At 43.1% G+C, this 20,145-nt stretch overlaps 1 protein-coding gene across 5 annotated transcripts in view; it reads left to right on the top strand.

The window, feature by feature from the left end:
* The window catches only part of ARHGAP24 (Rho GTPase activating protein 24), a 173,871-nt gene that overhangs the window by 98,060 nt on the left and 55,666 nt on the right, over positions 1-20,145 (top strand). Inside the window, exon 1 of one of the 5 annotated variants that reach the window (XM_018073683.1) lies at positions 14,564-14,587. The exons of the other annotated variants lie outside the window; for them this stretch is intronic. The gene's annotated coding sequence lies outside the window, so the exon portion shown is untranslated. Of the gene's footprint in view, positions 1-14,563; positions 14,588-20,145 lie in introns of those variants that run through there. 5 annotated transcript variants of the gene reach the window in all.

Genomic DNA, 20,145 nt, shown 5'->3' with positions numbered 1-20,145 from the left:
AAGATGGCACAGTATAATGGGTAATATGCATCTCACTTTGCCTTTCCCTGGGGGTACCCTGATACGTAGCAGAGCCTGTGTCTTGTGCCTGGGAGAGGTGAAGGGTAGGCAGAGAGGAAGAGCAGAGGAAGCTAATGGAAGTAGTAGAGCAATGGAAAGAAGATGCTGAGATTCTTCATCTTGGAAGTTCTTACATTAAGCAGTCATTTGTCTGGTCCTAAAAGGATGTGAGGTCGCTGCTGGCATCTATCTGCTTTATAAAGGGCTTTGAATACCCTGAGCAGTGTGTTGTTCACCAGGCAAAACAGAACGAACAGCTGTGTAAGTGCTTTGTCCCTACTCCTTGTACTCTTTCCAACCTTAGGAAACCTGACGTAACACCCTGAGGTTCACATGTGGTATAGAGAGAACTGTTAGGGGAAAGAAACAGTGCTATGGGGATTTGGGGCAGAGAAGATGACAAATTGCATAAACTTCTGGTAGCTTCAGGGGCACCCAAATGAACTGTCAGAAGTACTTGTCAGGCCAGCTTTCAGGCAGGACTACAAGTGCTCGCGTGGCTGTTGTTTACTGATCAAAGCATAAGGTACCCAGGCTCTCCTGGGAGGGTCACCCTCACCTGCCAGCCCTCCCTCTCTGGTCAGGTTGTGGTCCCCACTGCATTTGCATCTTTCTGCTTACCAAAAGGATCCAGAGGCAGCAGTGAGCACCTGTGAAATGGTGCAGGCATTGCTATGTAATCATTACATCAAGGACTCTGAAGTATTTGCCCTGATCCGTGACTTGATTTGTGATGCTGGCTGGACCAGCTAGCAGCTGGCAAATTTTTAAGCTGGTGCATGATATCTTGCTTTACAGTGCTGTGTGTAAAATGCTCTGGGGGCAAAAATCTACAGCTAACCCTGCAGTTTGCTTTGGTAGAAGCAGCAGTCTGTCCCCTGCCCTTGCACACATCTTCTCCTGTCCCTGTCTGCCTGTTGTTCACTCCCTGCAGCTCTGGAGATCCTGTCCTTCAACCCTGTAAGAACCCAGTCACTTGTAGCTTTCAGGTTCTGTCCTGAAAGGAGCTGATTTCTTTTTCTAACACCAAAACTTGCAGGAGGCTTTAACTTAAAGCTGGTGATAAGAAGAAGTGAGAGACATTTTTGCTTGAGCTCGTGTGGGCCCTCACTCTGTCTTTTTAAAGCGAATAATACAGCAACTTTTGTAGTTAGTAGTTTCTGCCAGGTATTGCTGATTGCAAATTGCCTTTAAATAGATTTCTCCCAGTTTACCGAGTAGCATGTGAAAGTATTACCTTTCTGATGACAGTCCTGTAAAATCTCAGTTAAGGTACAGTGGGAAAGCATGTTGTAGCTATTTAAATTACAACTTTTTTTCTTTAAACGGGATCTTTATTTGACACACTTCACTTCAGATACGAACTTTGTGTCTCTGCTGGGTCGTTTTCTGAGTTTATGATGCACTTTGCATTCCTATAAAGCCTTTCACTGGGTGTTCCTAAAGTCTTTGCAAGCTTTAATTAACTGAAAGTACTATGTCTCCCCTGTGAGGTCCGTAAATATTCTTAATTGCTTTTTGCAGAAAGAGGGAAAATGTGGTAGAGAAATTTTAAAGGAATTCACTAGTGCTGGCTGAAAAGCTACTGAGGAGGCAGGAGCAGAGGCTGTGATTCCTGAACCCTCTTTGGTGTACACCATTTCTCTTTATTGCATAAGCATGCACAAGAACGATGTAACCTCGCAGAGTGAGGCAAAGATGTAGGTCAGGTTTCCTTTGTCAGTACATCTTCTGCTTTTCGACCTGTGAGTTGCTGAAAGCAACAAAAGGCCTATGGATGGAGTCTTTTCAAAACTGGTCAAAAAAGCAACAAGCAACCCCTGAAAGCCTCAATCCCCTCTGAAGAGCTATTTTTAGGAAGCTAAATCAAAGAAGAATCCCCTGGAGGGGTCTGTACACAAAGTTTCTGTCTGGCTGCCTTTGGATGGCTTAAAGTTTTAATGCACTTGTCAGGCTGCTGCTGTTTGTGCATGGTGAAAAACAGGGACCAGAGTGAGTGGGCTGTGCTGATGGCACAGCATAGCTGCTGTGTGGTGTCCTGCCACACAGGGAGGGGACAGATCCTGCTTCAAGGCTGCTGGTGCTAAGCCCAGTAACTGGAGATTTTGGAAAGAGGCAATGTGCAGTGTTAAGATGACTTTCCAGCCCGTTTTGATCCAAGGATGTTGTTCCTTCTGTCCGGAGTAAAAGGGAAAAGAGATTTCAGCTGTGTTGTTGTTGACTACTTTGTCAGAAAAATGGCAGCACGTAGAACATGAGCAGAAAGTACCATATGTATTGGTAGCAATATGTGATGTCAGCCCAGTTTTAAGGACCACCAAGGAAGGAGGTTTAATAGGGCATCACTGTTGTCCTTCCACAGCTGTGAAAATCGGTTAGTTGTGTCTGTCCCTTCAACCGTGCTCCACACCACGTGGAAGTTCTTTTTTACCCTTGAGTACCTGGTTGTTTACTTTTGCTGAAGGTAGAATGGCTCTAATCACAATGTTGGAAGGACTTCGAGGCTTTATTCTACATTTGAAGGTCCTGAATGCAGCATGTGGTCACCCTGTTTGGGGCAGGAGGGGACAGCACAAGCTGCTTTGTTGTTGAGAGAAAAGGGAAGAAAGCGCTGGCACTGATGTGAGAGTCGCAGTGCAGAAGTGCCATGGGAAGACAGTCCTTGCTGCTGGTGCTCTGAAACACTTCACTGGGAGCTGAAGCACTACTGGCTTTGTACAAAGCAGGCTCTTAACTGTGAGAGTTGTAAGGAAGCAGAGAGCAGCTGAGGCGAGGAAGGCAAAATCTTCATTTTCTGAAGCCCTTGGCAGTGGTTGTACCATTTTCTTTTACCAGGCACACGTTAAATAGATATAACAGTAAGTGCAGTCATGCAACAACAAATTGGGTGAGCTGATTTAGGTGAAATGAGAATCGATGAGGAGTTAACTCTAGATTTATTATTGCTTTGACATTTGCAGCTCACATATTTTTTTTCCTAGAAAATAAATCACCTTTTTTTTTTTTTTTCTTTACGGGGACACTAGAATGGAGGCTTAGATACAGCTGATGTTTATTTCAGCTCAGCAGATCAGGAATAAAAGTGTGTTCCTGTCATGAGAGCAGAGCTACTTCTCCCCAAGAAAGCTTGTTTAAAGCAGGGAAGGCTGGAGACATTACAGCCACGGATTCCTGCAGCCTTGAACTGTGCTGCCACAGGGTAGTTGTTGAAACAGCAGTTATCATCTTAAAATTGCTTTGAATTCCTGCCTTGAGACTTTAATTGGGGAGTTGATGTAGAATGGACTGATAGAGAAGAACTCTGATAGATCATGGGGTGACTTAAGACACATAAATTAAAACAAGAGCAGGTGCTGGTAATACTCATTTTAAACCAGACACAATAAAGAGGGGCAGGCCCACCATCTGGTATGTAAATGCTGAACCACTTTATTAGCAAACAGACCATGCCAGTAAGCCATCTGAACTGAAGGGAGGCTTGAGTGGGGAGTATATTACCTATGGCATGGGAAGGTACTGCAAGGTGAAGCTTTCAGCCTCAATTCCCAGGTACCAGGACATAGGTTGGGTAGGTATTTTTCTGTGTAAGAAATCGGTGTGGTGATTTTGCATTAAGGACGCTCTGCCTTATCTCCTGTGGCTATTGCTTTTAAATTTGGAATGTGAGAGTGATTTAGTTGGTGAAATGACACTTAAACTGATACACCGAAGTGATTTGTTGCTTGCTGTAAGATTGTACATCCATAGTTATCTGTTGATTTGTAAATCTAAAAGATGATTTGTAAACAGAAAAGATTGTTTCACAGCGTATTTCAGGGGCTCATTGTTGTGTGCATTTTGGATACTCAGTACTTCTGGGTAAGTTGCAGTTCAGTGTTTAAAACTTGTAATACCAGTTTTTATGCACCTTCTAACAGATACAGGCAGCAGCGCTGTGCTCATGAATCCACACTGACGTTCCATGCCCGTTCCAGAGTGCTGACATGGCGTTCTCTGAGGACACAGGTGCCTGGCAGCAGCCTGGCATGGCAGGCTGGCACCTCTCCTCCTGTGACAGGGAGCTGTGTGTGGCTGTGCAGCGCCTGCCCCTGCTCAGCCTCCGGGTCACAGCAAACCCAAAAGGGGGCCCTGCTGCAACCAGGGAGCAGGATAAGGCATTTGCAAGCTAGGGCCTCATACCTGGCCATGCCTTCATTGGGTGGAAATAATAGGAAATAATTCACTGTTAGCAGGCTAGATGCCTAAGTGTTTGTCATACAATTCCAGGTACTGAATATTTTAAAAATACTGGAAAGTTTGAAATTTCCTTAACCATGACAGCAAGAAATTGCTAATACAGGCAAAGGACTTCAGTGTTAGAAGTCTTCCAGCTTGGAAAAAATTGTTTTCTTTGGGGGATGGGGAAAGCGCCACAAACTCTTTTGCTTCTTATCCCTTTTTCCTGTTGTCTGCCTGTGTTGTGTCTGCCGTGTTGCAGATGGTACCCATGTTTCTCTTGCATCTTATTATGAACTAATGAAAGTCTGTTCACATAAACAGCCAGGAACCAAGGTCAGGACAGAGTGGACCTGGCCTTTAGTTTTGACAGCCTGTCTTCAGACAGTTCATGGTAGGATTCCCAGTGGTGGAGCACCTACATGGGGAAGAAAATCTTTCCTTTTATCCTTTTTTTCATTTTTCTCTAATTAATTTGAGTAAAATCATCATTTAACAGCCAAAGACAATCTGGATCAGGAAGGGCTTCTTGGCCATAAGCAGACAAAATGCAGGATTGTACAGATGAATAATTATTGGATCTGGAAGAAGAAATGCTGAGATGTCACTGCTTAAAATTTTCTTTGTTAGCTTTCAGTTTGGGGAGAACTGACAGGCTTGAGGATAAAAATGTAGCTTTAGTCTAGAAAACGTAATTTACTGAATAATACCCTGTTGGTGGTAGGTATGTGAGCATTATCAGTAGTGAGATCCAACCAGTGCAAAACTAGATGACAGGCATGTTGTTATTCTGTAATCTGTAGGATCAACTTCAGTTATGATAAAATCACTGCCACGCTGTTCATCCCTTTTTTTTTACACACTCCTTTGGGTTTTGTAGCTATTTTCTACTTCAGCACCTACCAGCTTATTGAAGTATTGGATCAGAATTTTGGTTAATTCTGAGTGCATTGCATGCATTCAGAACACTGAAAATATTCTTCTAGTGCAGCTGAAACCACGCTGTGATCTGAATCGCATGACTAAACTGAAAGAATCTGCTTGGATTCATTGTTTGCACTTAATATCTAGAGAAGATGGTTGTTGTGTATTCTTATACCACAAAAGAAATAAGGATATCTGGACCTGCATAACACCGTGGATTTAAGTAGTCTGCCGTCCCCTCTTGCAGGCCACTTTTACATCTGGCAAATCAAAGCTGTGTTTTCTGAAGTGAGATTTTTAAAAACCTTGAACAGCATCCCCAAAGGAAAGCCTGTTCTCCAGTGGCTCGCAGCTGGCTGACTGGGAGGCAGCCCCATCTCACTCCCCCTGCCCACTTTGGGGCACAAGGTGGAGTGGAGCAGCTTCATGCTGCTGCAGACAGGACAGGCATTAACAAGGAACAGCTCTCCCGTGTAGAAACCGCTGTGGCAGCGTAATCTTTGTCCGGGGCTGTTTAGGCAGCAGTCTGAGCTTCCCTAATGGGAATAAAACATACATTGGAGCAGTCAGTGGTGGAGAGCTGCACGGATATGGCCTGTTAGCAGCTGAAGGTGGGGCTGAGCCAGGACAAAGCAGCGTATCTGTGCTATCCTGAAAAACTGGAAAAGAAGTTGGGACTGGAAAGGAGCAGCTGTAAGGAGCAGAGGTACCCTGTGTGCTCTTTGGTTTTGTACTGGGCGAGTAAAAGGAGCAACAATGACTAAAGGGACATGGTGTTTGTGGTGAAGTGCAAAAGTCCCTTTTTCAAAAATTACCCTGGAAGTTACAAGTTGTCCCAGGGTAAATATCACCAGTTGAAGTTCGTTGTATTTCTGGTTGAATGTGTTTGCAAGCACTGCGATCTGTAATCATGTAAAGACATTTACATCTCTGCAGCACATACTGGATTCTGTTTGCAAGAGCTTGCATCTGCTGAAAGTTATCTGTAATGTGGAAATTTTAACTTCAGTCAGTTCCTTGGAATGAACATATAGGACCTGTGGCTATAATGCACCTCCAGCTGAAGGACAGAGCAGTGATTTCTGATGAGAGATTTCCACTGTGTCTGTTCTGGAAAAGGCTGCGTGTTTGTCATCATGTGCTATGAATAATTCCCAGCGCTCCTGACAGAAGAGAAGTCTTGTTTAGGAATTTCACATTTTTTAGGTAGTAGAAATAGAAATTATTTTTCTTTCTTGGAGAGAATCATTTCAGTAAGTCCTACAACAAGGCAGGCTTATTTATGGGTGTGTTTGGTTTTGTGTTTTTTTCTCATCAAAAATGAATCGTAATGTTAAGGAAAAAACCTCTGAACTTCCCAAAATAAGATCAGAATTAGAACAAATCAAGAATGTGTTAGATCTGTGCTGCAGACATGCTGTAGCTGTTAGAGATCACAGTGGCATAGAATTGTGGTAGGTTGGAAAGTTGCCAGCAAACAGCAAAATTAATTTTAGTCTTATACTTCTTATATAATACCATGTTCTTGTGTCAGAGACTTCATAAAAATCCGTACTTTTTTACCATAAGCCTGCTGTGAGAGAGATTTTAATGCAGCAGAAATAGAGATGCTCAGATTTAGAACTGAATGGAGTGAAAAAGAATTATAGGGTAAAGTGTTTTTCTTGTAAATAGACAGGGGAAATAACATCCTGAAGTTTGTTAGCATTCCAGGGTATTCTGTTATACAGCTCTGAGGAAAAAAAGCTGGTAATGTAACTCAAGAAAGAAATTTGGATTTATTGTGATTGTCTCTCAGAGGCAATTTTCAGATGACCTGTGAAGTATTGGAAGGTTTATTTGTGGCACCTTTTCCTTCCAGTGCTATACTTCAGCTGTCAACCTTTTTATGTGAATAGAGCAGCTGGTGAGATGGGAGCTGTTAGAGAGGAAGGAGGGGAGAATAACCTGGAAGGAATGGCCACAGCTGTATCACCTCCATACCTGGCTGTACCAAAGGTCAGGAGAGGTCAGTTGCCCCAGATGCAGGAGTTGCCCAAAAGCAGAGCTCCGGAGGCTGGGCAAGAGCTAAATGCGACAGGGTAATAATTTGCAGAGATTGCAGATGTGGTATTTTGTATCATCTCAGCAAAATTTACAAGCTGCTGGCAGGATGGAATTAGAGGTAGTACTCATTCGATGTTTGGTAGTAACTTTTTAGATCTGGATAGAAAATACTCCTTGCTGTGATAATTAAATTCCTTATTATTTTCCCCTCTCAATTTTCAGTCTTCCTTCTGCTGGCTTTGGTATTACACTGCATGTAAGTTTTTTTTCATGCTCTTTTGCTACTGCCGAGTTGGAACTGACTCCTTCAGTTTATTCAGCCAACTGTGTTCATAAAGGACTTTGCTTCTAACCCAGATGCCGAGGAAAGCACTTTTGTTTATGGGTCAGCTCCCTCAGCACAGTAGTGTACTGGGACTTGCCTGGATAACTCCTTTGGTATCTCATGCTTGAGTTGTCTCCTGTTCAGGGGCTGGGCTCGTATCAGTGCATGCAGGGAAAAGGCAGTAGCATCTCAGACCTGCCCTCTCCTTAGCACTCTTGGTGCACCTGCATTGAGGTTAGTTACACAGGGGTCTGGGTCAGCTGAGGCCTGTCCCTCTGGAGAGAGCAGGATCCCAAAGTGGTTAGAAGTCATTCAAGCACAGATAACTTGAATGCCTTGTTAGCACAGGTTTCTGCTCTTTGTTATAGGGTGTGGTGTAGTTCAGTTGCAAGGCTTAGCTCACAAGGATGGGGGTCTAAAATATTTTCTAACTGTTTTGAGGCTCAACTTGAATGCACGTGGTGGTGGAGGCAAGAAATGCCACAGGCAAGAAGTGCCTGTTCACAACAATGCACTTTTCTTTCTGTTTATTAGGCCTTTCAAGCCTTAGTATCATATAAACCACATGTCTACCAAATCTAATGGTAATTGCTCATTGTCATGGTGTCATGGCTTGCTAGCACAATAGAGGGAACATTTGGGATGCCTGGGACAAACGAGGTCCCTTATGGTACCTGCACATTGTACTTTTCTGCCCCTTTCCAAGCACCTGCAGGTTTTTGTCCTTAGTTCATGTTGGTTTCACTGTGAACAGAGGCTCATATTCGGGAACTTGCTGTTCAGCACGGCTTTCCAGGAGAAATGTGAACGTGATGAGCGTCCGTGACCTTTTTGTCCTTGGCCGTAAAATCTTTCCATTGTATGCAGCCTCATGTACAGCAGGTTGGCATTTGCCTCCTTGAAACGTGTTGGGGATTAACCTTTTGCAAAAGCAAACTGCAGAAGGCAAAACCTGCCTGCCAGTGCAGGCTGTCACCTCTCTCCTTACTAGAGTGTACATCTGCCCCTGGCTTGGGGCTCCATTTGGTTTTTGGCAAATAAAAACATCTGCCTTGTGTCAGTGAAAGGAGCATTTTAATGAGGTTCTTGGGAGACCTTCTGCACTTTCTCCTGAAATGTAAATTTACCCAGGGATGGAGATTATTTTGGAAGAGCAGGAGCAAGAAAGTGATCCCTTTGTTGTGAAGATGGAGAAAGCAGCCTGGTGGCTGTGTTAAAATGCCTGTGCCTTTAATTAATGTTGACTGAGTCTGCTCAGAAGAGAATGGTTATATTATGTGCTGTGGCTGAGGGGATGTTGAAATACAGGCAGGAATAATCAGGCAGGTTTCAGTCAGGGCTGTCATCACTGTTGTGTTTCTTTTTTGGCTTTTAAATCCTTTCCCTGCTTGCTAAAAGAGCAATTCACAGGATACCTCTCCTTGTGGAAGCTTGTTTTATAGTCTTAGCTTTCCATTCCCAGATGAAGAAAATTGGGAAAAGACAAGAGGTGGAAGACTGCAAGAATAACAAAGTGTAAATTAGTTGGAAATAAATATTTTGCAATATGTTAAAAACCATCTGTGGACTAGGACATATAGTCTCCTTGTGGTGGAGAGTGATGGAAGCATTCCTGAGAAAAAGAGGACTAGGTTCCTGTGGGGAAATGAGCGGAAGAGAGGGAGAGGAGAAATGAGACCAGGAGAAGCTGTTACTGCCCAAAGGTGCCTCAAGCAGGCAAGTGTGGATGATGAGGGAGAGCAGAGGGAAAAGAGAGCTCTGGATTGCCTGCATTAGCACTCACTCTGGGGGTCAGATCTGAAGGCCAGAATTGAGGGCCCATGTGCTGCAGTTTTGGTTCTTGTGGCTGAAGGTGGCCTCCAGGAAATTCCTCTCAAATGCACAGCATGGGCATGCTGGCCCCAGGAGCTCAGCTAGCAAGAGATACCAAAGGAAAGGTTAGAGTAAGGGAATGGTGTTGCTGTTTGCTTAGTTGACAGATTGTAATTTTTCTGCCTCTTCCATATAACTTTTTAAGACTAACTCAGCACATGGATCAGATGCACTTTGTACTTCCTGCAGCGTAAGGAAACCAGAGATAACGGTGTTACAGATGGGGTGACTCAGGACAAGGCAGGAGGTGCCAGAGGTTGGGATCAAAACAGGGCTGCCCCACTGAGTACCCCCAAAAAAAGGAGAGGTCTTTGCACAGGAATGTTGCTCTGTGGCGAAAGGTGAGTGCAACTGGGTATCAGATAGTGGAGAGGCACTAACTCAGAAGTATCCCAGTATAAGACTTTCAACCAGAGGACTCCAGTTTGGGACATTAAACAGTCCTTTGCTGTTACTTCCACTTCAGTGATTATGCATTTCTTTTCAGTGTGGCTGTTGAGCATACATTGAGATCAAAGCTGGGAGGGCAGAAACATTTGTTTGCATTTATGAACAAAAAGATTTTAAATCATCGTTTGGAAACATTGAGAATTCAGATCAGCTTTCATACTGACAGGCAGCTGCTTGACACAGGTCAAGAAACTGGGCTCCATTTCATGGGCTTCAGCCCAGACTGGACCTGCTGGCCCAGGAAGTCACATGCCCTTCTTGCTGCTGGGATTCTTCTGTTAAACCAGACAACACAAACACATCTGTCTGGTTCTGTACAGCGACAGAACAGAGAAATTGCTGCTGCTCTTTGTGCCTTATATTTAATTCTCCATATCGTGTATTTAATTGCCCATCTTAATGGTTTGTTACTAGAATTACAAAATGTCACCTTGCTCGTAAAATAAGCAAAAAACCACGGTTGGCAGCTGGATCCCAGGTAGTGCGTTGCCATGGTATCAAAACAACTTGGCAGCAGTCACTGTGCCCATGGACGAGGTATCGGTGTGATAATGAATGTTTAAGTGTTTACACTCATTTTACTCTAGACAGGTGAACGTGGAGGAGAGCAGAGAGGAACTGAGGAACGGAACAGATGGTGGCTGGAGGCGGTGCTTGGTGCCTTAGGGAGCTGTGCTTAGGCCATGGGTGCTGCCTGCAGCCATGAAGAGGCTCACAGTTTCTGCAAGCAGCGTTTCATTTATTCAAACCCAAATGTCCAAGACTAGAAAAAGTTATTTTGTGTTAACCAACGCTGGGGTGCTCTAGTAAGAGAGGGCTGGAAAGCTTGCTTGATGTTCCTGTACGACTGAAGCTATCCATGAATTTCATTTGAATTCACCAAATGGGTCAGGTAAAAAAATATGAGTAGATTTTCAACAAATAATGAGAAGCTTTTGAAAAAACCTTACCTTCCAAAATTACCAAGATTGCTATTAAAATACAGCATCAAATGAAAGTAAATGCTTTCATATTGCATTACTGTATATTTTTATTGCTCTGAAATGGGCATTTGCAGTTTTGTTATACCAAGGAAGCCAAAAGTTGTTTTTCATCAGGGAAGTGACTGTTTGGCTGTCTTTGGCCAGCACTCCACAACCTCGCTTATTCACATAGCTATAAATATCTTAATATTTTCATATCTACACATTTTGATTTATAACAGCAGCAGCTAAAGAAAATAACTGCTTTCCCAGTCTCCAGTAAACTGCTGAAAAATATTCTCACATATGCATCTTTTCCTTTTTTAACTGAGTTACACACATGACAGAAAAAACCTGATGATATGAAAATGTGTGTTGCCTTTGGGCCACAGCCTGTGATGGATATACAAAAAAAAAGATTTATGTGGGGATCAAAGGTATTGTTGAGAGAGATTTTCATAAACAACAGTGACAAAGGCAGAGGTCCCTCAGAGTGCCCAGTGACACAGAGCACACTGGATTCCAAGCTGTGGGGTGAGCTAAGGAAACACTGACTTTCCCACCCTCAGCCTCTTCACCAGCTAAGAGCAGGTTCAGTTAAAAGCTGACCTGATTTCTGTAGCTGTCTGAACTATGTTTTCCTTCACCCTTCCGCTCCTTGCCGTGCAGATGTGTGTGTGTGTGTGTGTGAGGGACACAGCCTGAGGGACAAGAGAGTGTGTCCTCTCTTAAAGTCTCCCCTTATATTGCTTTTCTAGGCAGGGTGTTGCAGGAATCTCAATGACTTTGTTTACCCTCCTGCCTCGCTCCCTCATCCACTCACATCTCCATGCCTCTTGATTTTTGCTGGCTGGACTGCAGCAAAAATTCTTTTATTCTTTTTATTAAAAGAATAAAAACATAATACTATTGTGTGTCACAGGTCACATTGTTCCTGTGGAGGGTTAATTCACAGAGCCTGGGGCAGGCTGTTGATACCTGGCTGGAGAGAGGATGGGGAAAAAGGCTTGGTCATGCTGCTAAGTGTAATCAGTAGAGCAGAGAACTTTGCTTGGGATGGAGCCCTTTGTTTTCTTTCTGGTTGTTATTTTGTTTGTTTGTTTTTGTTTTGTTTGTGTTGTTTGTTGTTTTTTTCTTTTTAGGTAAGCAGAGGTTTGTTTCTTGACTCTTCTTCTGAAATAGCAGGTGATGAAATAGTTTGATGAAAATAAAGTGGCAGCGTTTCAAGGAACAACACAGATGTGATGTATTCTTTTAATCTTTGCAGCCCTAGAGGGAATGAATCTGGGTGGGTGCAAGGCTGGCTGGACAGTGCTGCTGCCAGGCAAAGGCTTCTGCCATTCAGACAGAGCCGTGGCTGCTTCTGTGCATCCCTTCCTGTTGGCTCCAAGAGAGCCAGGCCTGAAGGCATCTATTGAGGCTTTTTGTTGGTTAAGCCCTGACTCTGATTTCCTCTTTATAGGGCCATTAGCAATTTGGCATCTGCTAGCAGCTAGTCTTCACCTTCTCATAACTGGCTTTTATTATCCTTCCAGTTATAAAAGCCTCTTGTAAAGGGGAGCTCCCCATGTGCATTACAAAAAGGCATAGCTGTGGGCCAGAGCAATGCAGGGGTAGTCGTCGTCATTCTGAGAGCTGAGAGTTAAGTCCCACATTCTCTTCTCCTCTGTGCTGATCACAGCACACAGCCTGTACTGGGTGTTACATGAAAAATAGCACGTACTCAAGGCACAAAGTCCTGATTCAGATCTCACCTCTACCAGAATGTTTCTAGGGGAAGGGGCTCAGGTGCTGTGTTCTGGTCCAGGGCAATCACTAATGAGAAAGCTTCACTCGGGTAGTTACTGCATTTCTGTCGCTGTGATTTCGTCTGCCTTGATGCTCTCTTGTTGTCTGGGTTGCTATGGCTGTGCCAGCATGAGGTTGGCTCCCCTGCAAGGAATCAGGAAAAGAAGTGGCTGCCTTTCTGCTCTCTTATCAAAATATGCCAGTGGTGCTCAGCAACCTGGAAGGCCCCTGTTTGTTAATAAATCCATGTCTGTAGTAGCCAGTGTTCAGCACCTCTCCATGCCTTTCAGCTGTACTCATTGTGGTGGTTACGAATGCCTTTTGCAGGTGCTGAGAATATAGTAGAGCTGCTGTTGTTCAGCCCTTTAGAAATAAACCCTGTGTGAGGCAGCCTGGGCTATTTAACCTGATTTAGGGGTCTTGATTTAGGAAAAATGCCTCCAGTGAAAGCCCATCAAGCTGCAGAAAACAGCATTGCTGATGGCAGGCAGCAGCCTGCCTGCTTTGCTTCTCACTAAGGTATTTCCTTGGGGTGTCACCTGCAGCACAAGGTGCCATTAGACCTGCTGGCTTTATGGAGAGATGAGAATATCTGCTTCCCGCAAAAGCCGCTGCCATAGCAGCTATGTGCTTTAAGAATTGCTTCCTAATATAATCTGGGTGTTTAATGTGTACTATAAGGGTTAAATGCAGTACAGAACAGTCAGTTTAAGAACCAGCATGGTTGGGCCTTATGCTAAGCCATGAGCATAACTGGAATCAAGCCTTTGAGGCCAGCTGTCCTTAGCCAAGCATCTCCACAGCCGTCACATCAGCAGTACGTAGGCATGGCACGTTCAGAATTGCCTTCTGTAAGCTGACTTATATAGCTGTGTTAAAATAATACCACAGGTTACTTTTACTGCAGCCTGCAGTAAAAGTGTGCAAGTCTGCATGTTTTCCATGACTAGGCAGATTTTAACCGTAACAAGAACTTAAAAAGTTTCAACGATGCAAGTAGACCGAGTTTAAGAAAGAGCCACCCAAGTCTGGGGAAGACAGACACTTTTGGTTTGTGTGTTTTTCCACTGCACATATATGAAAAGACATACTCTGAGAGAAATGAGGCTTGAGCTGCAAATGCAAGCTCCAGCATGGTTAAATTCCTGACTGGCTTTTTTTTTTTTTTTTTTTTAAGGCTGTCATGTATGATCGATCTCTAATTTCTACCTTCTGGGAGAAGGAATTTCGGTGTAAACTGTGTTTTCATTCTCCTCTTTCCACATTAGCATGGAAAGTGGTAAAATGTCTTTTGTTTGTATAAATATTTTACATTTCCATTTTTCATTCGTGTTGTCTTAAATCAAAATTTCTTGGAATTGTAATAGTCTAATTTCATTGAGGCCCTTTTGTGAATTTGTAATGAGAGGTTAAATGAACAGAGAAGAGGGGAAATGAGCATTTTGTCAGATTCTTGCACAAAATAGGAGTTCAGGACCATAAATCCCACTGGTATTTCATTGCATTTGGAGTCCAGTGGCTGCATGCGGTGCAGGGTACATTCTGACTAAAATCCTTGTCAAATTAGAAATGTCATCTGTAGCTGACTAATGGACTATAGTGCTCCTTTGTGTGCCTGGTCTAGCTTTGGGCTGAGGACCCACAAGCACCAACTCCCATTAAGCTTCATTGTCATGAACATGGCCAAACATCACCCTGCACGTGCACATATTTCTAGGCCATTTGCTTTCTTCCCCTGGTTTCTGTGCTGTAGTCAGTAGGTTTTGGAGGCCTTTTTCAGTAATCAGTCCTAACTGTGGTCATTGAAACCCACAGCTGAAACAGGACCCGGTCAGAAATGTGCCACAGTGGGCCGTGCGTGGAGGTCCCCTGGTGCCCATGGGGCAGGGTGGACAGGCAGCTTTCTGTGAACCTGTTCAGAGCAGATGAACTCCCACCAGAGCAGGTAACAAACAGTGTTTGCTTAGCCCTGAGACAGGTTTCTGCATGGTATCTGCACTAAGCCACAGCCTGCTGCTCCCCACAGCTCTGTACTGTCTTTAGGGGACCCATCTGCAATCTTTATGGCTGCACCTATTTATCCAAATACTTTAAACCACCTGGTAGAAATTGCTGTTGCCAGTTAATGTTTGTCTGCAATATCTTGAATTCAGAAAACTAGGAAAACACCCTTCTCCTTCCTCTCCCTGCCATTAATTTTAGCTTTGCAGGTAACATGCATTGTGTGCAGCCCCTGTGAATAGTGCCAGAAGAAGAGTTGGTGCATGAAGGCCCATGCCCAGTCCTACACTGGTCACCAGCAAATAAACTGCTTTGCTGCCGTGGCCACTGGGTGACTTAGAGCCAGGGGAGTCACCACATGCCTCTGTAGCCTGTCCACTGCAGCTTAGTTTGCACAGACCACTTGCAAGTTTGGACTAGGAGACGATGTACATTATTACATTTCCAACCTCAGGCTTACAATCTCTACTCTTTGATCTCACACTTTACCAACTATATCTTTTTTCCAAATATATCAGAGTAAAATTAATTTGTAATTAATTCTGTCTCATTTTTCTTAACTATACCAGTGTATGCTCCAGGTTATGTATTACCAAGCTGAATTACAGACACAGTATGTTCAGTTGGAAATATCATCCTCAATAGATATTGCAGTCACTGTGCAATAATAATATACCTGTCACATCAATATGCAGGGAGCCCTAACAGCATGGTTTAAAACCTTTTTAATTGTGCTCTTTGTACCGGAACTTACTGTGACAATTCTGTGAATCAAAACTAAGGTACTGTAAAGCCTGGAAGACAATTGTACTTGAAATGCCATCTTGGTGTATTTTAACATGTGCTTTACATGGACTGAAGAACTGGAACTGTATCTGAAAGAATGAGTTCTGAAGGGGTGTAAGAGGCAAGCTCCTTTTTAATAAATGATATCCAGAACTCTGATTTCTTCCCTTCAGAGCTTTGGATGTTAATGCTGTCTTCATAGCTGGATCCCTGCTGCCCTCTAGGAATTTTTATAATGAAATATTGTCAGCAGTACCATCATACCTGTATCGCAAGCTGGGAATTCCTTTATTAATGCTCAGTAATAATGTTATTGAAAATACTTCAGATTTCTGCAGGGAATGCTGAATTATATTTTTTGTAAGACCTTCAGGAGTTCTGCAAAGCCTCTCCATTACTGCAGTGTTCCTTAAGGCACTGGCAAAGAAAGCAGAAAGTTACTTGTAATTTAAATAAATGAATAATTAAATCATCTTTTTCATTTAGGTTTACCCTTGCCTGTCAGCAGAGTAGAGGTTATAGCACTGAACAACACTCAGTTTCAGATTTCCAGTAGAGAGATGGTGTGCAGCAAATCTAATAGAAATGTAATCATCTATCATTAGAGAGGTTTTCTACTCTAAATAGCCCTTAGCAGGATATTTAGCAGGCAGTGGGCATAACAGCTCCATATGTTATAATGAGGGGTAGATTGAAAGCAAATACCAAACTGTGAAGGAAGTTTAATTGCAAACTGGCATTTGGTACCTCTGACAATTAGGATCAATCTTGATGCCTCATCATCCTTTCTCCTTTCATAGGAAAGAATAAGTGGTGTGACAACATTGTGTGGGATCTGCCCCCTGTTATGAAAATAGTGGATTAAGTAATTGTCTGTGGTTAATGAATGCAGTTTGGTTAGTTAGGATTAGTCCAGAGAGAAATGCAATGAAAACACCTAACCCTGAACAACTGAATATCCTGAAAGGAATCATTTTTAAGGGATTACAAATTTCAGTTTAAATTGAGAAATATTAGAATATGTTTCAGGATAGATACTCAACTGGTTATTTAAGAAAATATTTTAATTAATATTTAAGAAGCGGGAGAAACTCCACCACACATGATTGATATGAGCATGTACTATCCTTAACTGTGTCACAGTGTTCACTGGGCTGTTGCTTTTTTTACCTGAATAGTTTACCTTAAAAAATTTGTTTGAAGGCATTGTTAGGTAGTGAAATTCACTTTTACAGATGATGAAAAAGATAAATCCATTCATGTTTTTCGAAGACCAAATGAAAAAGACTCCGGTGTTTTCTATAAAATTGAAAATGAAAGATTTTTGGAGTAATGTTTTTGGCTCCAGTATATTCAGTTGTGTGTTCTTAATTACATGATTACCATTGGTATCAGTAGATGTTTGAGAAAGAAACAGGAGAAAGATACGCATTTTTATTGTTAGTTAAAAATCAGTTTGCAAAAGCCTGCTGCTAATAAGTTTGGACCAGTTTAGCCCTTTTGTTCTCAGTGGAAATACTCCACACTGAAACCTTATGTTGGGGGTTAGAATTGACTTGTTGTGTAGTGCCATCATAAATCGGTCATCCTCTGCGATACAGAAGTAGTCCTGGTCCAGAAACACGTTTCTATTTATATGTTGTAATCAATGAAACAGTGATGTCTGAGGTGAAATAAGCAGCTTAAAGTCAAGGCTGGTGGAAGCTAATACAAATCCCTGTAGTGAAATTAGGGATTTAATTTGCTATAGACTGATTTACATGGGGGGAAATACTGTAACCTTCCCAGAGTTGGTAAAACACATAATGAATTTATGTTTATTGCTGTTAATGAACGCCCTGAAAGCTGTTTGTCTTGCCTCTGACTTCGGTCAACCAATGCAGTCTAGCACGGGAGCTTGTTACAGAGCGGGAATTTGTTTGTTCAGGAGCAGATTAATCCCCAGCACCTTTTTGAGCAGCTGGGACGAACTCTTGGCAAGTCTTTAATCGAAGAGGAGTACCCTGGGCAGCCTTTCTGGGCAGAGCTGTGAGGGGAATGGGTCACAGGCTCACTGCAGCCACTGACCATCTCGCAGTGGTGAGGTCTGTGCCCACTGGTGGTTGGTATTGTTTCTATATAATGCTTTGGGATTTCCATCCCCAATTCCCCCCACTGCAGTGCAGCATCGCTGCAGTTTCTGGTTCTTGGGGTTGTGGGTGTGTGTTATCTCTGGCTCTTTCCTTTTTTTTTGTTTTTCCCCTTGAAATAACCCCAGCATGTGGCATTTCACACAACTCAGTGGTTCTCAGGCAGGTTCCTTGTGCCCAGCTCCCTGTTCACAGACTTCACATGCCAGCATTACTTGGGACCTGCCCTCCCTTTGCATTTGAGTCTGTGGATGGTGCTGCCACATCTCACTCGTGTTCGGTGATTTTGAAAACCTCAGGTGCCTCCTGAGCCCTCCCACTGCTGTGTTTCACTCACGGTTGTGTTTTCAAGGGGAGTGCAAGGACCTAGGTCTGGTTAAGGGCAAAGGAGCAAGTCTCAGTCCACTGCTGCTCGGCAGGTACAGCCTGCTGGAGTCCTCAAGTCTGTCCTTCAGGAAGCACTGGGGTCTAAATGCCATTTATTCCCGGTGCATAAGGAGACAGATGCTTATCTTCTTGTGGCACATACCTGAGGCTTTTGTTCTCACAGAAGTTAATGCTGCTCCTGATAAGTTGTTCCCTCCTGTTGTGTGGCTGGTGCACCCCACCAGCCAGGGAGGAGACTGGAGGCACAGAGGGCACGGCCACTGTTGATTCAGTAGCGCCAGCTTTCCTGTTGAAACTGGATCCTGGAGCTGGAAATGGAATGGAGGTTCCCACTGAGCAGCTGAGCTTGAAATGCCCTCACTGTTAACTGTTCAGCAGGCTCAGGGAGACAGAGAACTGCTGAGTCGGTTCTCTGGGTGATTTGCAATTATTTTTATGACTCTGTAATTGCATTCATTTCTCTGATGGAGAAGTTATGTTTTGGGTTTACTTGGGGTTCCTGTTGTAGTTCGAGACGTTGTGTTTCTATTTTTATGAATAAAATACTTGATTTTTTCACTTCCAAGTACAGACTGCTTGTGTATGGTGTGTTTACAGTATTTTCAGCAGAGGATTTAGGCTGAGAATAGCTCCATGACAACATGCAATTCATTCAGAAGGCAGCTTTTTTCATATCAATAACCATCATATGTGCCTTGAAAACTGGTGTGCCAGTAAATTTCTGTTCTTGTGGTAAGCCAGTGAAAAGTCTGTGCTTACTTGACAAGGCTAAATTCTGCTTGTTTCTATCTCTCTTAACCTCACAGACCAGTCATGGAGCTTACTTTGATCAGGAGTTGAAGTAGCTCCTTGGACTGTAAATCATCACAACCCCTGAAATATTCAGAGACCTTTTCATTAAGTATCTCTGATTATCTTTGACCACTTTCAGATCACATGATAGAAAAAGTACTGAAATTGTGTGCAACAGTAGATAAAGGTCTGACCATCAGCATGTGTTGCAGATCTTTGCAGCAGCCCTGTTTTTCTATTGCACTGAACTTTTGGTTGTGCCACTGGGGAAAACTGTTCTGCACACAGCAGTGTGTACATGCAGAGTTCAGAAAGGACAGCATATGTCTTGGGTAGATGTACCCAAATGTCACCACCTGGTGTACAGGATGGTGATAGACTCGCTATTTATTAATTACTGTTTCCAGATACATTGTAATCTGAAATTTTATTAATCTAATTTTCTGTGTTTTGATGAGTCTTTCAAAACTTTCTTATGCAGCGTAGCTTCCAGATCTTGGCCTTTGCAAATGACCAAGTAAATTACTTGTTCTCAAAACCTGTCTGTGAGACTTGGCAATTTCTCTGGTATCTCTGCCAGAAATGGCTTTCTGAATGTTATTTGGTTTATGGAGTCCATGGTCAGGATCAGCAGCTCCTTTACCCTTAAATTAACATCTCAGGAACTAAAGACAGAGGAAGTGGGCTGGGGTATAGGAAACATGCTTGGCTAATTTGTTTGCTTGTTTTTTAAATAAAGCCTCTCTACACTTGCCCAGGTGAGAAAATGCAAGGTTTTTGTTTCAGAACTTGAGTGTTCTTCCTCCCTTCCCCGAATGCAGCCTGGGAATGATTTCATTGTGGTTTGTCCTCAGAGTGGATTTGCTTATTTAAATGGTTGGCTGCTGCAAATCCCACAGTGTCTTTCAACTTGCTCCTTTTTTACTACAGAACTTTTAGCTTATACCTGCTACTGCAGGCATTGGGATGACTTCTGTGGATAGTGTTTCAGTCCTTTAAAAAAACTCCACATGCACACACAAACAAAATACCCAGCAAAGATGTTTTTAGATGACAGCTACATTTCACTTCCCAGACCTACATCTTAACCCCAAAATGAAGTTCCTCATTTCACTCAGCTGAACTGCTGCTTCACCTCACCCTCTTGATGCAGAGAATGTTCGACCAATATAGTTTGTGATGCAGATGACACAAACCTGCCAATTTCTTTTCTAGCCCTGTCTGTCTGTTGGATAGGATTAGCAGTTTATCCCAAGTGTAGTCTCTCAGCCTAACTCTTCTCTAATGGAATTGCATATTACTAGTCCAGTACTGGAATCAGCGTCCACCCCCTTTAGCTTCCACTGTGATTCCCACACCTCCATGCACACATCAGAAACCTTCTTTAACCCTTGAGAAATACCTTCAT

The sequence above is a fragment of the Manacus vitellinus genome, unplaced genomic scaffold, assembly GCF_001715985.3.
Source record: "Manacus vitellinus isolate BGI_N305 unplaced genomic scaffold, ASM171598v3 scaffold_0_pilon, whole genome shotgun sequence".
Lineage (NCBI taxonomy): Eukaryota > Metazoa > Chordata > Aves > Passeriformes > Pipridae > Manacus > Manacus vitellinus.
The sequence above is the reverse complement of the archived record's forward strand: the minus strand, read 5'-3'. Positions and strand labels throughout refer to the sequence as shown.